The 27,091-nt window shown below is 37.7% G+C and overlaps 1 long non-coding RNA gene and 2 pseudogenes across 1 annotated transcript; 2 read left to right on the forward strand and 1 right to left on the reverse strand.

The window, feature by feature from the left end:
• The window catches only part of LOC127647528 (DNA-3-methyladenine glycosylase-like), a 49,627-nt pseudogene extending 41,259 nt beyond the window's left edge, over nucleotides 1–8,368 (forward strand).
• Nucleotides 8,369–9,974: 1,606 nt separating this feature from the next.
• LOC127647529 (GATOR complex protein NPRL3-like) lies at nucleotides 9,975–19,357 on the reverse strand (annotated as a pseudogene).
• A 3,420-nt stretch (nucleotides 19,358–22,777) lies between these two features.
• On the forward strand, nucleotides 22,778–26,556 carry LOC127648061 (uncharacterized). The gene is made up of 4 exons (XR_007971132.1): nucleotides 22,778–23,273; nucleotides 23,958–25,654; nucleotides 25,898–26,008; nucleotides 26,466–26,556. It is a non-coding gene; the product is annotated as an uncharacterized LOC127648061 (long non-coding RNA).
• The last annotated feature ends 535 nt before the right edge of the window (nucleotides 26,557–27,091 follow it).

Raw genomic sequence — 27,091 nt, forward strand, 5'->3', positions numbered from 1 at the left:
AACATATTGGGAGTGCTTCAAAGACTTGGGACAGGCTTTTGTCAATGATGTCCTCTATTTTTCAATCTTACTGAACTTTACAGCTGGTGGTCATGTCCTCTGGGAGCGGCCAAAGGCATGCAGCCAGGTGTTCAGGAGTCAGCCTGCTGTTACCGATGACAGACGAGCTGGGACTGTGGAGATAGAGTCTTTAAGTCCCATTAAAGCCACTGTGTATCATGCTGTCCCTTTAAAGTCATGCCAACTCTCCCATCCATTCATTGAAAATGCACTTTTGATTTAATATTGGATAAGGATACAAGTATGGGATCAATATTTCACACTTATTGAAAACTTTGTGCATGTCTGAAAGGCACAATCTTTTTTTGGTCAGGAACATAATTCAACAATCATAGCCTTACGAAAAAAACATTACCTACCCTATTAATCAAAGGGAAATTATTGACTGATAAGAAAGTCCATTAGCCTAACTCTAAGACTAACCCTTAAAACTGATTGTTGACAGAAATGTTGTTCCAGGACCAAAAACAACGTTGATCCTGAAAAAAAATCCAATGTTGCTAAATCGTGTTAAGCAATGTAATGCCTCCTCATGTGGTTCCACATTAGACTTTGTATTCTAAGTGCTTCCTCACCACAGACACTCACTTGGAGGTCTGACACAAATCATTTTGAGAAATGGAGAGTTTGGAAAGTATTTTTAAAGAGTGCATATAATAAACCACTATCTGGAATTGTCAGAGTTTGAGGTGAGTTTGTCTTAAGTTGGTATTTATTAACTCATTTCATCTCAAGATTGTGAACAGCATGAAAGTGGACCAGCTGTTTATAGATTAAAAGCTTTTCCAGACCAGTCATACAGTATGACTGGAGCCTTCTACTGTGTTCATAAAGTCTCAGAATGTCTTACTGCAATTACAAGCTGACAATTCAGCAAATCTACTTTGAGCTTTTCATGCTCTCTGAATCAGAATTTATTATTTTCTATGGCAATGTTCATTTGTCAAAATGTATTTATGTGAGGTTTTGTTAATAATGACAGCAAAATAATTTACTGCTGTACAGAAATTAACTTTTGCAGAACACTGAAGATCAAAGAAAGCGGTAACACTGACTATAATGAAATAGATTGAAGGCACAATAAAGTGGAAACAGTAACTATTTCTTTAGCTAAAATTGGTCTGTGCTGATGGAAATTCTAAACACTGCCCCCGGTGGCCAAAGTGGTAAGTGCTGTTGGAGGTATGGACACATATGAGCTCCATTTTCTGAGTGTAATATCCATGGAGTGCCAAAAGCAGGTTGTGAAGCAAGTTGATTTCAGCTGCAGCTGTTGAAGAAGAATGCATATTCAATAAACTGCACCCCCAAATATAAACCCCAAACCTAAACTTAACCATAAGTGAAGAAAAATGCAACCTCTGAATCGCATTCATCAATGATTATGCAAACACGATTACTTCCTGGTTTGAGCCCCTTTAACGCTTCTGGTCATGCCATAAGGGAAGGTAAATACGCTGGAGCCGATGCAAAAATGTATGATTGGAGTTGCCACTTAACATTGAGTCAAAATAATGTGGTTGATCCATAGGAATAATTCTTATCAGTTAGGAAATATATAGTACAGAACAAACTCTTTAAGGTAACACCCTACCATAGGGTTCCTCAATAGGCGGCCTGCGGGCCACATTTGGCCTGTGAGAGACAAATGTTTGGCCCACACTAAAGGCCTGTTCACACCAAATCCGCAACAATTTTGCAAGACGAACACCCAATGAAACACACAGAGTTTGTGAAAAATAAAAACCAAATACATTTTCACCCTTGTACAGTACAGCGCTGTAGCTAGGATGCATCGTTTAAAGGCTGCAGTATACCGAGCATGCTCTTTAAACAAGCCTCATTTAAAGGAGATGGCCTTTGTAGGACAAACAGAAACAGCATTTATCATGGTTGCTATGACAGCATGCCACTCTTTAACAAGTGCAAGCACTTTGAGTGAGAAGGGAGCAAAGTCCCTTTGGAAGGAAATGTATAATGATGTAGAGAGAAAAGAAATATACTTTATATTATAAATATAAAGTCTATAATACTTTATTTTAATTACATATTACTATAATTATACATATTAAATACTCTGACTACACCCATCTACTGAGGATCTTCAACTTGGGAATTAACATTACTTAAATTTTAACATCATATTTTTGGGCAAATTGGCGTCAATCTTTTTAGACATTTCCGCTGAAGCAAAGAATTGTGGGTTGTGAGCAGAGATGGAAAGAGATCTGAAAAATAATGCTTAAGTAAAAGTATTGTTACTTCTTAAAAATTTTTGTTTGAGTTGAGTAAAAGTACCTGTCCTAAAAACTGCTCAAGTAAGAGTAAAAGAGTAGCTCATTTAAAAGTACTCATGAGTAGTGAGTATTGAGTACTGATTTGCGAAAGCTATGCCCCTTTATAATAAAAACCAGATGCTGCAATTTAAAAATGTTGCACACATATCGTAATTTACGATTCCAAGCCCTGCTCCAGGCACAAGCAGAGGACCAGCAGGTTTTCCAGAGCCTGATCATCAGAGAGGGAGCTGGTGCTGCGACCCCCCCCCCCAGATCCCACCCGGAAATGGTTGCTGGCCGAGGGAACCCACGGCACCATAGATGTCATCGATCTGGTGGTACTGGAGCAGTTTGTCTCCCAGCTTCCTCAAGGAATGTCCGAGTGGATTCAGTGCCACCGGCCGGCGTTGTTGGAGGAGGCCGTCCAGCTGGCGGCATTTCCAGGAGGCAGCGATGCATTGTTTTTTATTCAACCTTCTTCTTGGCAGGCGAGCACTAAAAGCTACAGCCTCTAGCGTCTGTCGCTAGTGTGCCTCTTTAGGCCAGGGGAGTGAGGTTTACAAACTGCACAGCTGCCTACCAGCTGGCTACAGTTACAGTAACAAGAGGAAGTGATGTTTTCTTTCATTTCTCCCTTCGTGAAAAATGTTCTTCGAAACGTCTCCTTATTTTGCGTTCCACAATAACACGTAATAACATTCAGTGAATGCTTGTATTTAGCAGGATCAACACACAGGACCTCCACTGTCTTCCCTAATCCTGGAAGCTTTTATATCTTTTATATTCTGAAAACGAAATATTTCAAATGCACTCCTGATTATGTAAGCAGATTGTGTGCAGTTAATTAGGTTGAATATTTAAGAAACATTTGTAGGGTCCTGGGTAGCTCAGTATTGACACTGACTACCACCCCTGGAGTCGCGAGTTCGAATGCAGGGTGTGCTGAGTGACTCCAACCAGGTCTCCTAAGCAACCAAATTGGCCCGGTTGCTAGGTAGGGTAGAGTCACATGGGGTAACCTCCTTGTGGTCGCTATAATGTGTGGTTTTCGCTCTCTCGCTGAGTTGTGCATGGATGCTGCGGAGAATAGCGTGGAGCCTCCACACGCACTATGTCTCCGTGGTAATGCGCTCAACAAGCCACTTGATAAGATGAGTGGATTGACGGTCTCAGATGCGGAGGTAACTGGGATTCATCCTCTGCCACCCGGATTGAGGTCATTATGCCACCACAAGGACTTAGAGCACATTGGGAATTGGGCATTCCAAATTGGGGAGAAAAGGGGAGGAAAAAAAAATTGTACAACAAATTTTAGCAAGGAAAAGTATAAATTGTGAAGTTATTGCATATATATAATAAAGTTACAATGATGAGCAGAACTATACGGTCACATTTCAGCACTGTCACACAGACAGCAACTCTCTTAAGTAGCACTTAAAGCACGTCCTCGCACGTTTCATGTTAAGTTTTCAGGAAGCTCCATTAATGCTGAAATTGCACCCAGTTATTTAGAATATTTACTAAATTTGAATGAATGAGGTCCATTGAACGGACATCTAATTTAACCAATTAGAGTCAAGTATTCCAGAGGGCCATGTAATCATGGTTAGAAATGACAAGAAGTTGTTATATTTTCATTTAAATTATTAATTTTGATGAAATTATGTATTTTCATTTCTGTCGTAGTGTCTGAAGAAAAAGGGTTGAGAGTGCAATCCAGCTGGTGAAAAGAAACAAAAATTACCCTGTGACTAAAACATTATTCACAGCAGGAATAATTGTGTGTTGAAGTCATCAAGTGACACCCAGAAATGAGTAACAGCCCAAGCATATACTCATTCTTTGGCAAGAGAAACAGTGTTCTGCACCCCAGTTCTGAAGAAAATGTCTCTGAATATACTGTAATGCTACAAAATATTGTTGGAGCTAGTGAAGTAATGCTGATGAATTGTAATGTGTTCATGTGGCGCTCTATTTAATAAAATATATATATGTGAATCAGTTTGGCTTCTAAAGTTTTTAAATTACCTGCATTTTCAATGTAGATCACATATCACTTCAGTAATGTGAACACACTGTAGGAAAGTCACGATAATCCCAAGTAATGCAGAGCCCCATTGAACAGTGTGAATGACCGGAGCTAAACACAGCAAGTTTTGAATAGACTACACTCAACTGGACACTGGGAGGCCTAATTTCTATGTTAATGAGCTTTTAAATGGAAAGAAGGCTTTTGAAAACATTAAAACCACCAAAATACCAGAAAATTTGCCAAACCGTTGTATGACACTGCAGAGTTTCCATTTCAGGTTCAGTTTGCCATTGTTTGTTTGCAATATAGGGTCTGTGAGAAGAATGGGTGTAATGAGAAGCATGAATGCAATTATCTTGTTGAAGGGCATTTGGCCTGGCAGTTTCCCCCCCTCTGTATGACCAAGCATTCCTCCAGCATGTCGGCCTTCAGTCAGTATGGAGGAGGTGAAACTTGTGGCTTTCACACTCTGTTGAACTCATAACACAAACATCATTCACAGCAGCCTGGTATTTGCTCTACTTCCCTGCACGATTGTTTGTACCATCTTAGAGCATCCTCTGAAAGGTTAAATGATGTGAAGCAAACACACACATTTCAACAATGTTCAGCTGTGTAAGTACATGCATCACATGCATTTTTTTTTTCATTTTTTATGAAAGTCATGAAAATCTTCACGACAGTGTCCTTACATATAATATTCTGTATGTGGTGGATGTTACAGTGATGGAAATTAGATTTATAATTTTTTTTAAATAATATGACCAACTCCTTTGACTTGCTGAGGATACTTCCATAGCTAACATTTGACATAATCTAAATACACAATTAAATAATATTAGACATAAAATTTGGCAAAATTTTAAAACTTGATTGGAAATGTTTATTAATTATTTATGTTTTGAACTGTTCGGTGGTACAGTAACTGGCATATGTGTACTTTTTCTGGATATATTTGTTTCTGGATATACTTGATTGGAAATGACTCCTTATAAAATTATTTGATCACAAGTGATATTTACCTTGAATTTTATTGGTAAACAAGTACACTAACTTTTGAAAATAATAACAATATTAATAATAAGGCATAAGATTATTTGGTGTGGTGAAAATTACAACACTGTGGGACAGTCATAATTTGTAAAAAATATATAGAAATTATTTTCACAAAGTAAATATTGAAAGGGTTTATTTCACTCTTTTTTTTTTTTTTTAAGATTATCATAGTTTTAAACATGTATTAATTTGTATTTAATAATGGATTTTCATATTATATTTCAATATTGAAAGTCTGGGTTTGGGAGAAGGTGAAAACACTAAAACATGTACATAAAAGGCATTTGAAAAGTACTAAAAATAAATGACGAAGGCCTGGAAAATGTTTTCCAAGTGAATTGTAACATGACCTTCACATACCAAAAAGACAAAATATTTTAAAACTGTTTGTTTCAATATAAATCAAACCCTGGGACATGAAAGTGCCCCAAGGTTAAGAAACACCCTTATATCTTTTATCCAAGCCAAAAATATATTTATTAATTATTTATGTTTTGAACTGTTCGGTGGTACAGTAACTGTGGCATATGTGTACTTTTTCTGGATATATTTGTTTTTGTTTTATTATAAATAAAGAATTAAAAAAATACTGGACATCCCGACTAATACAAGACAGTTGACAACCCTACATTCAGGTGTGGGGAAGTTATGCTTCAAATCTTAATACTTAATGGTTTGGTTCAAATAATGGTTTGCTCAAACAGTAATGATGACCCTTGCCTTAGCATTTGTGATTTAGTGGATTTGAATCTCTATCTATTGGCACATTTGCACCACCTGCTGGAAGTAAGAAAAAAAAAAGATGGACAAATTTTGTGGTCAATTATTTGTTTTTGTATTTCAGATTTCTGTTTTCATTAGGTGTTGGTGAGGAAGCTATCTGATGGCACTAAGCTCAAAGGAAGGAAACCGAGGCATTTTAGGTGGGGAGGACAACCCGTCCCACTCAGCAGGGGGTAAACGCACAGAGAGGAACACTGCTATGTTCTTGGAATATGGAACCATCTACGTCTATCACATCTACAGCATCTACCTCAGCTTGAACGTCCCAAGCCAAGATAAAAGTCCAGAAACCACTCTAAATCACATTCACATAAATAACTAAGAGGTTTACAGGAGATCGAGCCGGAAGAGTGTAACCACAATTTCCTACCGCTAGCTTTACAAGAAAATGTTTTGTTGTGGTGTTTTTTTCTCTCCAACTGTTTCTCATTAAGTTGCAAGTTGGCGCTTTACATGAACTCCTTTTTTCAAATATAAAGAACACATACAAAAGCCGACAAGAAGGAGACAGCGTGGAGCCTTGCTAACTACCATAAATATATATATATATATATATATATATATATATATATATATATATATATACTGGTGGCCAATATTTTGGAATGATGTACAGATTTAGCTGTGTCAGAAGGGAATTGGTACTTTAATTCACCAAAGTGGCATTCAACTGGTCACAAAGTATAGTCAGGACATTACTGATGTAAAAAACAGCCCATCACTATTTGAAAAAAGTCATTTTTGATCAAATCTAGACAGACGCCATTTCCAGCAGCCATCACTCCAACACCTTATCCTTGAGTAATCATGATAAATTGATCATTTCGTACTAGAAAATCACTTGCCATTATATCAAACACAGCTGAAAGTTATTTGGTTCGTTAAATGAAGCTTAACATTGTGTTTGTTTTTGAGTTGCCACAGTATGCAATAGACTGGCATGTCTTAAGGTCAATATTAGGTCAAAAATGGGAAAAAAGAAACAGCTTTTTCTAGAAACTCATCAGTCAATCATTGCTTTTAGGAATGAAGGCTATACAATGCTTGAAATTGCCAAAAAACTGAAGATTTCATACAAAGGTGCACACTACAATCTTCAAAGGACAAAAAGAGATGTGGAAGACCAGATGTACAACTAAACAAGAGGATAAGTACATCAGAGTCTCTTGTTTGAGAAATAGACGCCTCACATGTCCTCAGCTGACAGCTTCATTGAATTCTACCCGCTCAACACCAGTTTCATGTACAACAGTAAAGAGAAGACTCAGGGGTGCAGGTCTTATGGGAAGAATTGCAAAGAAAAACCCACTTTTGAAACAGAAAAATTAAAGAAAAGGTTAGAGTGGGCAAAGAAACAGACATTGGACAACAGATAATTGGAAAAGAGTGTTATGGATCTTAACCCCATTGAGCTTTTGTGAGATCAGCTAGACTGTAAGGTGTGTGAGAAGTGCCAGACAAGACAGTCACATCTATGGCAAGGGCTACAGGAAGTGTGGGGTGAAATATCACCCGAGTATCTGGATAAACTGACAGCTAGAATAACAAGATCTGCAAAGCTGTCATTGCTGCACATGGAGGATTTTTTTCATGAGAATTTTTTGAAGTAGTTTAAGAAGTTCTGAATTTTTTTTCAAATTGTAATAGTAATTTTTCACATTATTAATGTCTTGAATATACATTGTGATCAGTTGAATGCCACTTTGGTGAAAAAAGTACCAATTTCTTCCCATAAAAGCAAAATCTGTACATTATTTCAAACTTTTGGTCGAAAATGTATGCCAGTGTGTGCAGGGGAGGGGGCGGCAGTGCTTTTACGCTTATTTGAACTTTTGAGTGGTCAGGATGTCATGAGGGAGCTGCAAGCAGCCAAATGCAAGGAAGGAGCAAAAATACTTAAGGACAAAGAACTTTGCAATGGCCCGCCCAAGTTGTGCCAAGCACTAGATATAAAACATTGCTTTGACCGCAGGGATCTGGCCACTGATACTGAGGTGTGGGTTGAAAGAGACACAGAGAGAGATACGCTGTTAATGCTTGATAGGTGATGTCGGCCCCTCGGATCAGAGTTGATTCTCATGGGGAATGGGCCTTCAAACCCCTGCACTTTTACCTCAAAGGCCACCCATGTGTGAGTTTGGTGAACAGAGACGCATAGCGCCAGATGTACTGACAACCCTGCACACCCTCGTCCGAAGGAGACAGAAAGTACAGTCTGCTGAAATAGCAAATTCTTTGCTGTTCAGTGATTAAATATTTAAGAAATAATTTTATTCTGTCATAATTTACTCACCATTAAGTCGATCCAAACCTGAATGACTGGCTTTCTTTCGTGGTACACAAATGGAGATGTTAGGCAGAATGTTAGGGACTGAACAGCAACAGACTCAGTCACCATTCACTTTCATTTTATAAAAAAAAGATGAATTCTGACTAAGGCTGTAAGTCCCAAACATTGTGCCTAACATCTAATTTTTGTTTCATGGAAGAAAGTCAGACATATAGGTTTGGAACACACAAGCTTGTGTAAATGATAACAGAATTATCATTTTTGGGTGAACTACACCTTTTAAAGGAAAAATTCACCCAGAAATGAAAATTCTCTCATCATTTACTCACCCTCATGCCATCCCAGATGTGTATGACTTTCTTTCTTCTGCAGAACACAAATTAAGATTTTTAGAAGAATATTTCAGCTCTGTATGTCCATACAATGCAAGTGAATGATGGTCAGAACTTTGAAGCTACAAAAAACCCATAAAAGGCAGCATAAAAGTAATCCATAATTGTTTTAATCTGTGTCTTCTGAAGCGATCTAATCGATTTTGAGTGAGAACAGACCAAAATGTAACTCCTTTTTCTCTGTATATAAAGACAGCAGTCTCTTTGGCTATCATGATTTCAAGCTTATTTACACTTCCTATAGCGCCATCTAATGCTCTGCACATACATCAAGCACTACAAATTGTAATCAAGCTGGAAATAATGATTGCTAGAGACTGCAATGGCAAGACGTACAGTGAAAAATCTGTTCTCACCCAAAACCGATTGGATCGCTTCAGAAGACGGATTAAAACACTGGAGTCTTATGGATTACTTTTATGTTTCCTTTAAGTGCTTTTTTCAGCTTCAAAGTTCTGGTCACCATTCACTTGTATTGTTTGGACCAACTGGGCTGAAATATTCTTCTACAAATCTTCATTTGTGTTCAGCAGAAGAAAGAAAGTCTTATACATCTGGGATGGCATGAGGGTGAGTAAAGTATGAGAGATGTTTTTTGTGAGAATGTTTGGGTAAACTATTCCTTTAACATGTATAATGAGCATGTGGGTTTTTGTAACAATTTAAAACTTCAACATATAATAATATTTTTCCTGGAGCTCATTGGTTTTACAGATGTTTGGAAAACCCTTTGAGGAAATTACAACCTCCGTTCAGCCTTTGGAATCTTGTATCCTTACCTCTTTCACTTTCCCTTCCCTATCCTTGTTTCTCTGCTCTGAAGCCTTCAGGCCAAACAGTCTATTGGTCTGGAGTTATCATCACGGCATGATCTTGTTTGTCTGAGGAAATGATCTATCTCTTTGGAGAACAGTCTCCAAATAGGAGACGCTTTGGTGAATACTTAAACGATCCATTTTATGGTTGTCCAAGGATTTACCGCACAGCACAACCCTTGAATAATTTATTAAAATAAACTTTGCAAGAGGTAAAAATGATCATTTTGTGACATTAGGCAAATCTTTGGTCAAAAAAGTTACACCGATCAGCCGCAACATTAAAACTACCTGCCTAATATTGTGTATGTCCACCTCGTGCCGCCAAACAGCACCAACTCGCATCTCAGAGCAGCATTCTGAGATGATGTTCTGCTCACCACAATTGTACAAACGGTTATCTGAGTTACCATAGACTCTGTCAGTTCGAACCAGTCTGGCCATTCTCTGTTGACCTCTCTCATCAACAAGGCATTTCAGACCACAGAACTGCCGCTTGTTTTTTGTTTTGGCACCATTCTGAGTAAATTCTAGAGACTGTTGTGTGTGAAAATCCCAGGAGATCAGCAGTTACAGAAATACTCAAATCTGGCACCAACAATCATGACACAGTCCAAATCACTGAGATCAAATCAGAACGCTTTTCTGTGATGCAGGTTGGCACTGTTTTGGTGGCACGATATTAGGCAGGTGGTTTTAATGTTGTGGTAGCCTAAGCCATTTCACTGAAGTAGGTTAAACAAATTATTTAAGCCTAAATCAGCCATAAACCCACAGAAGATTAGCAAACACATCACACAGTCATCTGGTCTAGGTTCAGCACTCCCACAGCAAGCAGAATTAAACTTTTACTCCGGTGGGAATTGGAACAAAGAGATTATGGGATCCTTGTGGTTGGTGATGACTAAAACACTGTGAAACTTGTCAAATAATGTCTTTAGCTGGGAGCGACGCATGTTCTCCTTGTACATGATCTCTTCCAGATAATGATGACTTCTGAAGAAATGCAGCAGCCTAAAGGGAGAGAACACGAGAGTGTTCAGCTGTACTGCAAACCTACACATTCAAATATTATTACAGAATAGAGGCGACAGTCATTCAGATAGAAGTCTTTCTGTTGTAAAGTCTTTATTTTTCACCCTTCTTGATGATTTTAATATACATTTTGATATTTATCTAAATTTATTTTAAAATGACTGAAAAATGTAAATTTAAACTTTACAGCTCAAATAATACATGAGTTTTAACAGAATAATTAAAGTAAGTGCTTTAATAAAATGATAAGCTTCAAATTTCTGTCTTAAAAACCCTCTAAATTTGGCCCCATTGACTTCCATTGTAAGTGCCTCACTGTAACCTTGATTTAAAAAAATAAATACAAATTAAAGTCTAAATTAAATTTTGTGGTAATCAACATTATGCCAAAAAGTGTGTAAGTCATTACTGGCATAAGAATAAATCAATAGACACGGGTTGATTTTTGCCCATTACCCTGATTTTGCGTTATTGTAAACAACTTAACCAGCATTCTTACTGGCTTATCAAATCTACGCAAGTGGTGTGTGCATACCTCTTCATCGTTTGACGTCAAAAGCAGCAGATAACGCAATTATTTCAAATCTAATGTAAATGTGGTTTTATTACTTTGTCTGCTTTTTAAATAAGCTGATTTTTGGGAGTAATCAGCATATTGCTGTGGATGTAAATGGGTTCCATGAAGGAAAAGAAGCCAAGAATATGTAAGTGTCTCCAAACTTTTGACTGGTGCTGTATATGCACCATTCTAACACTAAAAGTAATAAACAGCAATATTTAATTACATACAATTAATTTTTTACTCAACTTTTTAATACATGAAAAATGCCACACAGGGACTTGATCAGTTTTGAGTGATATAGCCATCAAATAGCTGAAATTCGTTATTCATGTCAAATCGTTAAAATGGACAGTTTGATTCACAGACATGAATTGAATTTACCAACTCTTACTTGTTTGCCCTAGATTAGTTAAGTGCACAAACTATAAGAGAGCCTTTCTGTCAGATTTCCGTCACCTGGCAAACAAGCGCAGGACCTCTGGGTTCTGTGCAGCTGGGACACGGAGGAAGGCCTGCTGCTCGTGTTCAGTCAGGCTGGCCAGCAGAGTTTCTGTCATCCTCTTGTTGAGAGGAGAGTCTCTGCCAGTCTATAGCTCAGCACTTGAGTTATCCATACTGGGACTCGTCAGAGTCATGTCATCGCTGCTTGCTGCAGAGAGAAATGGAGAGAAACTCCTGAGAATTCATTTCATATTCACTTGTGTGTAAAATGTTACTCTGATCCAACTTGGAGTTGATTGGGCTACTGTGGCAGGGCGGAGGGCAGGGCCGGGTCGGGATTCCACACACCCGGCCCCTAATCAGACTAATGAAGCCTCAGAGAGGGATAAAGGCCAACTGGAGACTGCAGTGTGAGATAGAGAGAGAGATTTACGGACAGCTGTCTGTCACCTTTGTGTGTTTGTCTTTTTGTTTCAGTTTTATATCAAACTATTATTTATATTGTCAAGCCGGTTCTCACCTCCTCCTTTCCATTAAACCCTTTACAGCTACATACTGGGAGAACCAAAACTCAGGGTGCTGGGTGTGCTCAGACTTCGACCTGTGACTATGGGATGGCTCTTCCTCCCGCAGACCAGGCTCCTCCTCAATAGGTGGAACAAGCAGACAAATATATGTATGAGTTGAATTAGATGTTGGTGCTGGAGCATCCACACCACCATCTGAATCAGCTGGGCCTGTTCACACACACACATTCACACACACAAACGGTAGAAGACTGTAAAACTGCAGCAGAAAAAAAGTTAATTGATTAACGAGTATTTACTGTAAAATACACAGTAACATTTTTTTTTATATATTTTAAAAGAAAAGCATTTTTTACAATAAAATTTAAAAATAATTTAGATGTAAAAAGTATGATTTTCCTGTAAATGTAATGAAATTTGACATTATGTTTACCTTACACTGAGCGCAAAGTGCTCGAGCACTGAGTGTGTGCAGACCGATTTTTAAAACTGTGTGTCTTTGAACGTGCAGAATGCGCCTGGAATTATTTGCATGAATTAGTGTCTACAAGGTAACAAAACTGGCATTTGAGCCTTTCTGCATCTTTAACTTTCAATCATTTCTTCCACCCAGCGCTGTATTTCTGTTTGAAATGAACTAACTCTCTTATGGCACGGATTATGATATTTTGAAGTTAATAAAGTTTTAATTATCAAATGATATTTTTACACAAACCAATCGATTTGCTTCAGAAGACATTAATTGATTGACTGGAGTCATGTGGATTACTTTTATGCTGCCTAAATATGCCTTTTGGACCATCAAACAGCCAGCAGCCTGATGGCACCCATTTACTTGCATTGTATGAACAATTTGCAACATTCTGGTCGGGCTGGACAGAGGTGGAGATTTATAGTAAAAACAAAAGCACTTAAATACTTATTAACTTATCATTTCACTTCTGAAGACATGGATTAAACCACTGGAGTCATATGGTTTATTTTTAAACTACCTTTATGTGCTTTTTGGAGATTCAAAATTCTGGTCACCATTCACTTGCATTGTATGAACCTACACAGCTGAAATATTCTTCTAAAAATCTTTGTGTTCAGCAGAAGAAAGAAAGTCATACACATCTGGGATGGCATGAGGGTGTGTAAAGAGAATTGAGAGAATTTTCATTTTTGGGTAAATTATCTATGTAACATGCATTGTGAACGCAACTCTGCAGGTTCACAAATAAGAAAATAATACAAAAACACCTTGATAAAATGTAATAACTACACAACTGAAAATACAAGCTTATTTACTCGCCAACGTTTCAATAAATATGCTTGCATTTTGAGTTGTGTTTTAAATGTGATTCCTTCATATATTTATGCAATAGCTTCTACATTTATTAGGTGTGCATTCCCTCAATTGTCTTTTCAAAGGAACACTTTCAGGAAGGCTTCAAATATAACTTAAGCAGGCTATAAACACATGCTTTTATTATCGTTTTACTTATTTATGATTTCTTTCTCAAAAATGAGATAATTCCGGAGTGCAAGTCTACTTTCTGTGTACTGCAAGGTAGGCACAAGAGTTCATTTCTTTTTGTGTATTTTTGTTTATTCCCTTTTGCTGTACAGGCTTGGTTTTTTACATGAAAGTGTAAAATAGCCCACCAGCCATTATGAAACAGAGCAATTTGTGTTGACTTCCCGTGTTACGGTGGACCATTACGTTTCAAGTGCTAGCTGTCTCAATATTTTCTGTCAAAAATGTATATATAGTCAAATATACATGCATGTGTGCTCCACTTTAAATGAGTGTTCTGTGCGATATGATTGTTTGTTCTTCTTCATGGGGTTTTGCTGTGTTTTATATGTTTTTTACAATGTGGTAAATATGACATGCCCCAAACGCCCCACCGCCTCCGCACCAAAACATCTTCCCATGCCCCTGGATGCAAGTGCATGAATTCATTATTTTCACCAACATACAGTTGAAGTCAGAAGTTTATATACATCTTAGCCAAATACATTCAACCTATTTCACAATTCCTAACATTTAATCGTAGATAACATTCCCTGTTTTAGGTCAGTTAGGATCACTAGTTTATTTTAAGAATGTGAAATGTCAGAATAATAGTAGAGAGAATTATTTATTTCAGCTTTTTTTTCTTTCATCACATTCCCAGTGGGTCAGACGTTTACACACACTTTGTTAGTATTTGGTAGCATTGCCTTTAAATTGTTTAACTTGGGTCAAGTGTTTTGGGAGGCCTTCCTCAAGCTTCTCACAATAAGTTGCTGGAATTTTGGCCCATTCAGACAGAACTGGTGTAACTGAGTCAGGTTTGTAGGCCTCCTGGCTTGCACACACTTTTTCAGTTCTGCCAACAAATGTTCTATCAGATTGAGGTCAGGGCTTTTTGATGGCCACTCCAATACATTCTGCCACAAATTTGGAGGAATGCTTTGGGTCATTGCCCATTTGAAAGACCCATTTGTGACCAAGCTTTAACCTCATGGCTGATGTCTTGGAATGTTGCTTCAGTAATTCCACATAATTTTCCTTCCTCATGATGCCATCTATTTTGTGAAGCGCACCAGTCCCTCATGCAGCAAAGCCCCCCCACAACATGATTGGGATCATTTTTGGGATGGTGTTCTTCAGCTTGCAAGCCTCACCCTTTTTCCTCCAAATATTATGATGGTCATTTCAATCATGACCATCATAATTCAATCAAAAGTTGTAATTTGTTTCATAAGACCAGAGGAAATTTCTCCAAAAAGTAAGAACTTTGTCCCCATGTGCACTTGCAAACTGTAGTCTGGCTTTTTTATGGCAGTTAGACAAGTGGCTTCTTCCTTGCAGGTTATGTCAATATTGGACTCGTTTTTACTGTGGATATAGATACCCTGGTTTACTTGTCTCCTTGTTCGACATGGAGACAAGTGAAGACTTGTTAGTGGTTAATGTTTTGTTGTGTTATTTACAAGAGTTTCTGTAATGTTGTAGTTTTTGGGGTTACCATAATAGTGAAGAGTGGAGCTTGAGCTTAGGCTGAGGACAAGTTCCTTTTAAAAATATTTGAAATGACTAGTGTTACTGTTTAGCATGCATTTAATATGCTAATATTTCATGTACTAACTAGTACTACCAAGTTAGGTTCCCACTACTTGAATTACTTAAATTGAGATTACAATTTAATTTTACACTCAGCCAAAGAGTTAAATGTAATGTTAAATGCCTTAAAAATGTACGAGTTAACTTAGACAGTGTTTTAAGTTAAGAGTAATAAACATGAATGTGTTGTACAAAGTTAAAATCTGTAAATTCTATTAACGTAAACAGGGGAGTTTATTAACTTAAAAAACATAGTTACTTATTACCTCAAAGTTATTAGGGTTTAAAGTGCAGCATTTGTGGCATAATGTTGATTGCACAGAAAATAATTTTGACATGCTTAAATAGAAATGTAAAGTATTCTGTTATAAACTTGTAATGATTGACAGTTGTAAAGTTGTCTAAATCGTCCTTTTTGAAGTGAGAATACTTTTCTAGATGAATGAAGGCCTGCTCATGCATTCTAGTGAGTGGAGTTTGTTCCATGTGTACAGTCTTGCGGCTATAAATTGAAACTGTGTTTTGTAATATTTATCACCTGGCCTTAATTCAGTTGTAAGTGCTTTAATGTAACTGCAATATTTGAGGGACAAGTCAAAATAATTTTCTGTGTTAACTGATATTATGCCACAGATGCTGTTGCTATAGTTTAACTTGTACTGAACCCAAAACATCCTTCTAATACAATACTGTTTGGATTTAATCAAATCTGTCCACTAGATGGTAGTGTGAGGCTAATTATTATCATTGTCTTGGACAAACAACTCAACAGTGAAAGATGAATGCTTAAATATAATTTTATACTTTATATGAATAAATGTATATTGTTATAAGCATTGCATTTTGGACTTTAGAGACAAAAATGAAATGTAAACAAAATTGTACTTGATAGGTTAAATTTGTCAACACAAACTTTAGTGCTGGTTAGACAAATTCTTGCCTGAAAGTTTGAAATAGTTTTAGAAGTTTCAAGTTTGATGGTTATACAGAAATTATAGTAAGACAAACAGCCAGCAAGCTAGCTGGATAGATAGACAGACTGTCACAAAATTAGTCAGATAAAGCATCAGACAGTTCAAAAGCCTTTTTGCGAGTTTGTTTACATTTGAACTTTGACTGTTGGAGTTTGAATTAATAAGCATTCCGTTGCTCCATTGGAACATTCCATCAATATAAGTCTATGGATTTTTTTTTTCTTAGATTTTTGATCATCAGCTGTGCAAAAACTGTAAATCTGAGCAGTCATAAAAGACATAGCACACTATTTCAGAACAGTCTGAAGATCTGTACCAAGTTTGTTGGATGTGGTTTAAAATTTTCGTGGAGCTAAAGTCAGACATTTTGGTCTTCGTTAAAGGGTTTAAAAAAAAAAAAAACTTTGTAAAGCCACCACAATTACTTACAAATTATGCTGTAAAAATAACTATTAATTATACAAAAGATGCTATTAAACGTATGTCCTGTAAGTGTCAGTGCAGCATCACATTTGAAAGAACAGCCTTTTGAAGATGTAAAATGCAGCTTGTCCTTGTCAAACCAACTAACTATTTTCTGTGTATGATCAAACATGGACAAGTGAACAGTGGAATATAGTCTTTCACCTGAAGGAGAGCTAGGTGAGCGTCTTGAGCCATCTGCTGCAGGTTCTTCACGGCGGAGCAGGTTTTGATGAAACACACTAGAGCAGGAGAGCAGGAGAGCAGTCCAGAGGGAGCTGAAGCAGTGCATGATATGGCCTCTAGGGGGCACAATGTGTAAACTCTACTTGCAGTCCAAATTACTTTCAGGAAAGAACAACACGCTTGATAATGCAGGGAAGCAGGAGAGACTGAGAGAGGGAAGAATGCAGTGCCAAAGCTCACAGCAAGGTGACCACACCTTCTGACAAAAGAATTTCCATGATTTTTTTCCAGTCATTTGTGATTACTGGATAAGGACTTATTATTATTATTATTATTATTATTATTATTATTATTATTATTATTATTATTATTATTACTACAGGGAATTCAATCACAGTTCCTAGCATAAACTAATTTATGTTACTTCATATATACATACTATAGACTATATATATATATATATATATATATATATATATATATATATATATATATATATATATATATATATATATATATATATTTTAGACACGGAAAGCACAATTTTAAAATTCCTTTCTGTGAGAGTCTTGCCGAACAAGTTAGACTAGGCCTATATAAAGATATTTTTCTGTCGTCTTTTTAGCAAATACAAAAGCACACATTCCTCTACTGTCAACATGTTGACCCCACCATAATATGGTTTCGTGGCGCCTAAAAACTCTTTCGCCCCCTTGTGGTCCGAGGTTTGTTACCGCCAGAGCAACGCAAAAGCGCAAATAATGTGTGCACAACGGGACCACGGCGATTCGGATGTTTGGGCCTACACTAACGATCTGATTATCATTAGTGTTATTTAATGTAATAATGCTATTTAATAGGCCTCAGTCCTCTGTCTAGTCTAGAATATGGACAAAAGCAAACTTGTCTTCAACACGTTTAGATTAATATATGAACACTAAAAAAAAAACTGTTTCAAGATTTAAGGATTGAAGTTACACCAATTTGCTATATCATATCATGTTTATAGCATATGTTGCTGTATCACCTTTCTTATTCAACAATTATATCACTAACCCTAACCATAATTTACCAGTAAAAATAAGGGAGAATTTATTAGTTAAGAATGTTGTTTAAGCCCATATCTCCAGCCCTAACCCTTCTATATGATAATATGACCGATAGGGATTTTGACATAGGAACATGTCCTACTTAGGTAAATAATATTAATGGAATATTCAATACAATTTAAGCTCAATTGACAGAATTTGTGGCTTAATGTTGATTACCACAAAAACTTATTTTGAATTTCCCCTCAATGGAAGTAAATGGGGCCAATTTTTGGAGGGTTTTAAGGCAGAAAGGTGAAGCTTAAAGTTTATTAAATTATTTACATTAATTATTTTGTTAAAACTCATGCATTATTTGAGCTGTAAAGTTATTTAAATCGTCGATATTGCAGGCGTTTTAGGGTTTACAGCATTACATTGTCACACTAAAATCATGTTCACTAGCAAGGACCACGCCACAACGATGAAGGTAAAGGATTTTATTGAAATGGTCATGTTTGGATGAAATAGGAAGGGAAAGGATGTTGAGGTCGTTGATTCGGCTGATCGGGAGTCTTGGTCAGGGAGACTCAGTGTGGGGGCTTCGTTTTGGAAGGTAGCAAGCCAGGTGACTAGAAGACCCCCAAGGTTTTGAATGAGCAGATACGGACTTGAGCTTGACGGAGATCATTGAGATTATTGCGGATGTATGAACGATATATTTCGGATGACCTGTGACCTAGGACTCTGATTGATTCATCCGAGATACCTGTGCTGGCGGCCATGGTGGCTGCTCCGATCCAGAAAGAATGGATGGAGTAGTGTTCGGGAGATATGCCGGAGGTGCTGAGGATATTTTGAAAATGTTTGTTAAACCAGAATCTTGTAGCCATTTTTTTTTTCTTTTTCTGCAAGAAAGAGTGGTTCTTGAGGTGATGAATGGTTGGCATATCTGGAAAGTATGTATTCCGAAAGTGGCTTGTATGGACTGAAGAAGGAGTTGAGGTGAAAAATGTAGATGGAAAATGACTCTCCAAGTTGGTCAGTTTTACTTTTCTTCAGTGTGTATATGAGAGAATCCGAAGTATGAGCTGTGATGACTGAAAGGCTGGGATGATTGGCGTGGTTGATGTCGTAAGTAGATGGGGCGAATTCCGAGCACCTCAGGAAGCCAAAGAATGCGAGGAGGTACATGGACTCCAGTGTTTTGTCGACTGAAGGACTCAAGTAGCCTGAGTGTAACATGAGGATGCATTGACAAAGAAGGTCGGAAGTTAATGGCAAGCGTTTAGTGATGGGGACTGGTTCATGTTTCCGTAGACCTTTAATGAGCATCGACATGTGAGAATGAGAAATGGAGTGGCATGGGTTACTGGTAGCGAGTTTGTGAGTAAAGTTGATTCCGGATATGTAGGTCTGAATGGAGGATGCACAGATTGTTTTTAATGGAATGGCATGAGTGACGAAGTTTCAAATGGACCAAACATCTGGTAAAAGGGAGTCTGTAGAAGGAGTGGTATGCCTTGAAACAGTTCCAACCAGTCAGGTAAGCGGAGAGGGTACTCTGGGTGAGGCCATCGAGGATCGCTTCTCGTGAAGCATTTGAAATCCAACTGTGGATTTAGTTGAAGATGGAGGCTGAAAATGGTGGAACTGGCGTGGGGTGGATGTCTGATTCTGGATCCAAGGTTCTGAACTTCTGGAAGGAATAACGAGACAAAGAGTCAGCTACAGTATTGTGGTAGCCAGGAATGTGAGCTGCAGAAGCGAACCAACAACCGCTTTAGTGTCCCCCGAAGCCGGTGGCAGGCGCTGCATCTGTCTACAGCTGAATGACTTCGGGTTGAGTGATGTAGTCGTTATAAAAGAAGGATATGCCATTCCATGAAGAGATTTTGTCGTGGAGGAAGGGGATTGTTGCTGCTTTTGTTAGGAGGTTGGAAAGGACAATTCTGATGGTGTAGTTAAGGTGACAGAGGAGCGCTAACAGTTGTTACTTTGTAACACCTGACTGCTAGAAGATAATTTGATAAGAGCAGTGATATGCGATGTATTTTTTTGGGAGGCAGAGATGATTGGAAAAATACGGAGTCTAAGTTGATACCTAGAAACTCGATAGAAGTGCATGGCCCTGAGGTTTTCTCTTTTGAAAGGGGAACGGTGTGTCAACGGTGCCTGGCTCAGAGAGGGCAGACTGGAGGTTATGGGGTAACAATAAATGTCAGGATTTATTTCTATACCTGGATGGAAACCCATTGATAAGGATGTTGAGATGATTTCCTGGGTGAATGAGAATTTATTCTAAATAAATCAGAAGAGTCAGAAGGGTTGATCTGAAGCTCGGGATCCATGGTAGGTGAGTCCGTCGAGAAACTGAGACATACGAAGCTGAGGAATTTGGTTCAGTATAAGTGTGTTGACGGGAAGTAACTGATTGGTTGTGGCGTGGCCTGCTCCCAAACTTTAGTTAACTTGTTAACTTCATTTAACACGCATATGTTTGTGTCTTGTGGTTATAATTTGAAAAAAGCGAGTATTGACTTCCATTTTAAGTGCCTCCCTGTAACCCAGATTTTAGCTTTTTTGAAAGAAAAGATGGACGAGTCTTTTTTTTTTTTTTGCAAAAATCAACATTATGTCACAAATTTTGTAAATTGAGTTTAACTTGTATTGAACCTGGAATATTACTTTAAGGGTAACACCTGTCATAGGCCTCTTTCAGATCTCTTGCTAATTTACACTTGGGAAGGATCTTGCAAAAAGGGGACTGTTGGGTACCATCCGCTGCAGTAACATGTAAACAGCATGGTGAAAATCATGTTACAGCTTTGGTAAATATTAACATAGATCTTAAGAGAAATAAGATCATTACTCTCAGTCATGGTAGTGATCTCATCCTGCACTGCCAGCATGAGCTTGGCTTCTCTGGTGAGGTACTGATATGCTCCTCATGCTGCAGGGCTATGGCAATTCGGCGACACAGTTTATACATACAGTTGATGACTGAAGCATCTGCATTGTCATGTAAGAGGCAGTAACAGAACATAAATGAAAGAGACAGACAAACAGTTCATGTTCAATTGATGAGTATAGCTCGGCTCAGGCCAAAAAGCTATTACTTTTTTGGCAATCTGAATTACTTCAATTTTGTTTGTCTTGCTTTGTATTCGAATAATTTTCTTGTAGTTTTAAATCTCCAAAAGCAATGTAATGTGCATTACACAAAGGGCATGAAACGTTAAATCTCCTAATCAACTATTAGAATCGGAGGTGTTTTTTTTTTTTTATAAATCCCCTTTTCTCCTAATTTGGAATGCCCTATTCCCACTACTTGGTCCTCGTGGTGGCACGGTTACTCACATCAGTCCGGGTGGCAGAGGACAAGTATCAGTTACCTGCTTCTGAGACAGTCAATCCACGCATCTTATCACGTGGCTCACTGTGATAGACTGCGGATACTTGCAGCATGTGGACGCACAACTTACCACACGCCCCAATGAGAGCGAGAACTACTAATCGAGACCCTGTCAAGAGTTCTACACTTTAATTTATAATGTGTAATATAATTAATCAAAAAAGTAGTATTTGGACTTATAAGTCACTGGTAAATTGTCTGGAAATTGCATTAGACATACAATATCAAAGCAGGTGAGTTTACATAGGACTAACTTCCCTTTTCTTTGCCATTATCAATTACTTTATTTTTAATTGAAAGGTCCCAACTTCCAAGGTGATTTTCAATAGATGCATGAAGTCAGTTCCTCTCAAGTTCACAAGTCTTAGCAGGATAAACCCCAGTGTATTTCATCACGTTAACTATGGACACGTTCCAGTTAGTTTGACAACCAGAAAGTTATACAAATCTATAGTTTTATCATTTTAAACATCCTATAGCAAGACATTTTGCTTGAAAAGTGTTTTTGTGCTACATTTCTTTAAATAAAGTGCCATTTGGTTTCATATTTTTTTCATACATTTAACTTTTACTTTTTGGTGTTCACTGACATTCAAAATACTACTATAAAATGTTTTATAAACATTTTTGTATGTCCACATCTGGTAAATTTGCAGAGTAATGAGGGGCTTACTGCCAGGGGTAGTGTACCAGGGAAAGGGAGTGGGCATGCTGGGCACTGATAAAGAGTGTGAGCACGCATTTTCAGGAGCATGAGCTGTGACTCAGCACTTTGTCATGCTAAGTCATGGTTGTACATGGGTGGGTCTGCTCATGGACTGTCTGATTGTGCAGACAGTATGGTCCTGCCCCCGTCAGTCTGTCTGATAGACAGCATGCTCAAGGCTTATCACCATCAGTGCCCTTTCTGAGAAATTGACTCACTATAAGGTAGACCCCAACTTTAAAATTTAAATATGAATATCATTGTATTAAATAAGAAAATATTAAACCAAGTAGTGTCTGCAAACAAATAATGCCACATTTGTAAAGTTAACATTTCTGAGCCATTTTTTCAATTACTTTTAACCAACTGGTCCATATAAATCAGAATCAGAATTAACTTTATTTCCAAGTGTGCTTACACATTCAAGGAATTGGTCTTGGTGACAGAAGCTTCCAGTGCACAACTATACAATACAGCAATAAGACAGAGGTAATAATACAAAAATAGAATAAAAGTAAAACACAAATAGAAAGTATAAGTGTATATATATATATATATATATACTCACAAATACAAATCTGTTGTATACAGTGCAAGGCAATGTAATGGCAGAAGAGGTAGATGTGTTAGATATATTTAAATAGACTAAGCTGTGTATTGCACATAATTATTGCTCAATGGGGCAGTTTTAAATGTTCATGAGATGGATAGCCTGAGGGCAAAAACTGTTCTTGTGCCTGATGGTTCTGGTGCTCAGTGCTCTATGGCACCTTTCAAAAGCGACAGTTAAAAAAGTAAGTGGGCTGGGTGTGTGGGGTCCAGGGTGATTTTTCTAGCCCTTTTCCTCACATTGGAAGTGTACAGTTCTTGAAGTGAGGGCAGGGGGCAACCAATAATCCTCTCAGCAGCTGACTCAAACCAGACAGTTATTGAAGAGCAGAGGACAGACTCGGTGAATGTGAGTAGAACTGTATCAGCAGCGCCTGTGGCAGGTTGAACTTTCTCAACTGGCGAAGAAAGGACAATCTCTGCTGGGCCTTTTTCACAGTGGAGGCAATGTGGGTCTCCCACTACAGGTCCTGTGAGATGGTAGTGCCCAGGAACCTGAATGACACCACTGCTGCCACAGTGAATAGGTAAGAATGGTGAGCACCAGTTAGAAAGGCATATGAAGTGTTCCTAGACCCTAGATATCTGTTTCTGGCTTGATGTTAGTTTATTGTTTTATTCATAAACATCTCAAAAGGTTAAAAGTCATCTAGATACCATGAATAACGTGAACACAGTCTAAGAGCTCCACCTTCTGTTACAGAGAAAATAATGTTGGGCTACCACTAGGTCTAAAGAAATACTCCACCTATTGACAAATGCATTGCACTTGCTGACTTTTTTTATTTACTTGAATTGCCAACACCGATTCATAACAAGCAGTCAAGCTACAGGGAGAAATGTTACAGTTTCTAATTCACCATGCCTTGTATGAATTGGCTAAATAAATAAGGATGAATATCATGATGTTATCAACACAAAAGCTCAACACAAAGCTTGTACTGTTTTACATATAATGGAAAGATAATCTATGTCCACGTACTTAATAGTTAAGCTTTAATACATTTATGTAAGAAATATTACCAAGTTTCTTGTAAGATTACTCAGTACTCTTTGTACAACATTTATTAATTTTCCTATATTTAAAGATATTTTTATTATTGCTTTAGAATTATTCATCTTCCTCATATGTGTCTCCTTCCTGAATGAGAGTTTGGAAAAGCAATGAATAGAATTTAATTCTATTTACTAATGATATTCCTTTCCCCCAGGTCTCCAAAACTGACACCTCTCCCAAAAGAGAGCTGCCCACCATGATCCTGTTTAGTGTTGTTTTTGCATTAAGGGTAAGAGGAAAATACTTCAATAAAACATGCACTTAAGCTGGCATGGACAAGTTTGAGCAAAAAATGTTATACTTAATATTGTCCCAGTGTTCACAAAAAAAACAAAACATGATTTAATTGAGCTGTATTTAACAAAAGTAAATAAAAACAACTTAATATTGAAGTTTTATTTAATTTGATATTGATATGATGGAGATTTGTTCTGAAATTAAAAAATCTTAAAAATAGGCTAAAATATTTTTGGTGTTTTTTGAGAATGTTCCAATCTTGTGTGTGTTTTAATGTTATCAAGAAAATCTGACCTTAGAGGAGTTAACATGGCAAGTGTAATAATTTTTCTTTTTTGAGTAGTGACCCAGAAAAAGTGAACAACCTTAAATATTTTATTTAATGATTACAGCTAATGTGTTTTACAGTTTACTTAATGACTTTCAACGTTTTGCTCACCAGTGTTTGAGCCCCAAAATGTATTTGGACACTTATGCCACACTTAAAAATGTATGAACGTCAGTGCATTAGAAAAGAAAATATCAAACCTAGTGTCAATTGTAATAGAAAGATAAGTGTAACGGGAGCCAGCTGGTAGATAGCTGTGCAGTGTGTAAACCTCACTCTCCTGACCTCAAAGAGGTGCACTAGCGACTGATGCTAGAGGCTTTAGCCTTTAGCATCCTTGTTAGAGCACCTGCCTCCCACGCCAGACACGTTGGTTCGAGTCTCTTACAGAGCGGGTAGAACAATAGCACAAAAAACTTTTAAGCAAAACATTAAAAAAAAAAAAATAATCATTTTAGGTACGAAGTTAACACTTTATAAGTGAACGACATCTGAGATTAGGACACCTGAACTTGAGGGCAACTGAATACCAAAACGGATTAACTCTCTAGACACCGCTTGGTCATTCCCTATCCCAGTGGCCATATAAGAACTGCTTTGACTTCGCTCTCATATGGGTCTCCTGCTGCCTCATCTTCACTCTGGTCTTCTGGACCGTCTTGGTCTTCTGAAACATTTTTCATCACAGTTATGTAGGATACTACAAATAGATTTTTTGTTCTTTCTGTAGAATGCTTGTTGTCTACCCTCAGACCAAAACATATTTTTTTTTTATTGACCCGATCTCTCTCGGCTCTGCCCCAGTGAAGAAGCATGGTAATGTAAGTGCAGCATAGTTCTAGTGGGAAGACTAGCAGCTGTACATCATCATACCATTAGCTAGGTAACTCCTAGCCAATCACATGTAAGCCATTGCTTTATAAGTCTGCTCACAATCTATCACATTGCAGTTTCAGTGTGCTAACACGGCAACCTCCACCACCCCACCACCACCAGTTGAGACCTGTCCTGCTGGGGTAGGCTCCTCCCCCCCTGCCTCCTATCTCCGGCAGGATATGACAGTTCCGAGTACAACTTCTTCGGACCGCCAGATGGGGCTTACGCCAAAGATAGACATTACTTTTCTGTTTTATTTCACTCAAGTCTGTGAGTCTTCCTGATAGAAAAACTGTTCTGGCAGCCATACTGATGCTGCGGGTATAATTGTTGATGATCTTGTTGAAGGATGGAATTCCCTGAGTGTACTGCATTCTGCTAAGCTCCAAGTAGATCCTGGAAACTTCAAGGTGAGAGGTTCTGTGCAAAATTGTGCTAATGTATTTTAGTGCAGTGTTTACATATCATTCTCCCATCTCACTTTAGTGTTTCGCCAATCTCTGACTCACCCAATTCTTGTTATGGAGCACTATGCTCAAGAGGCTGTTGAGGTGGAGACATCCAAATAAGAAATACTGAAGTTATGAATTCATTAAGTATTGATAGTTCATTAACTACGTGCTTTGTCCATAACATCCTCGTTACTCTTGCAGGTAATTTCCCTGCAGAAGTGCACGTGGTCGTGGGCAAGTTCCTTGCAGCTCTCTCTGCCACTCTTGCAGCTCTGCGTGTATCTGCATAGTGAGCCACTTAAAAGCATAAAGGTAAAATGTCAATTGCAATGAATAAAATCTATATCAACCTAGAATGTCTCTTCTCTGTGTGTGTTCAGACAACATTAACCAAATCAGTAGGCCTATGAGTTTACAACGTTAATGATCCCCACCTATATAGGGCAATTGACAGTATAGGTTTACAAGATGCTTTACACAGAGAACAAAAACTAAATTCAAGAAAAATACAATAACAAACCCATTACTATAAAAACTTCTGGATAAAATGCAGTGAAAACAGTGATTAAATAAATGGTCTAAATAAAAAGAAGTTAATGTAACCGGTATGAAAGTATCTCTTACTTACACATGTATTTGTCATTTGTAGAATTACACAGAATGTTCATGTGTACCGTGTGTGCCTGTATTTGTGTCTCTGTTGGTTTAATTTTGACTGCAATACTGTGCAGAACAATTCCTTGTCTTAACTCCTCCTTTTCCTTTTCAGCTTTGTTGAAATGAAGAGGCAGGCATTTCTGTTTTCATCTTTGCTTTAAAAATAATAAAATAAAATGTATTTGTTTGTGACATTATTTCCACATACATTACAGCTATATTTTATTTTCTGTCTCTCATATGAACTTGAAACACATGCACATTGAAACACACCATTTTAATTGTACAGAATGTTACAAAGGGAAACTTGTATATGGTTTTAAGACCAGACTAATTTTATTTGCATCAGGTATGTTTCTTTCTTTCTCCCATTTTAACTTTGTTAAATCATTTCATGACTCCAACGCTCTCTCTCTCTCTCTCTCTCTCTCTCTCTCTCTCTCTCTCTCTCTCTGTCTCTCTCTATCTCTGTCTCTCTCTCTCTCTCTCTCTCTCTCTCTCTGTCTCTCTCTCTCTCTGTCTCTCTCTCTTGCTCTCTCTCTCTCTCTCTCTCTCTGTCTCTCTCTCCTCTTTATGGGAGAAAAAGTTACAAAGGGCGAGTTTGCACACTGTTTTAAAACGGGTCTTTTATTTTCATCAGAATAATTCATGAGTTGACCCAACCACAGATGTTCAGTATCTACTTAAATTCCTCATAATAACTCAAAATGCAGACTACACCAGTTACACTAGTACAAT

This window comes from Xyrauchen texanus, chromosome 8 (genome assembly GCF_025860055.1).
Source record: "Xyrauchen texanus isolate HMW12.3.18 chromosome 8, RBS_HiC_50CHRs, whole genome shotgun sequence".
NCBI classification, from domain to species: domain Eukaryota; kingdom Metazoa; phylum Chordata; class Actinopteri; order Cypriniformes; family Catostomidae; genus Xyrauchen; species Xyrauchen texanus.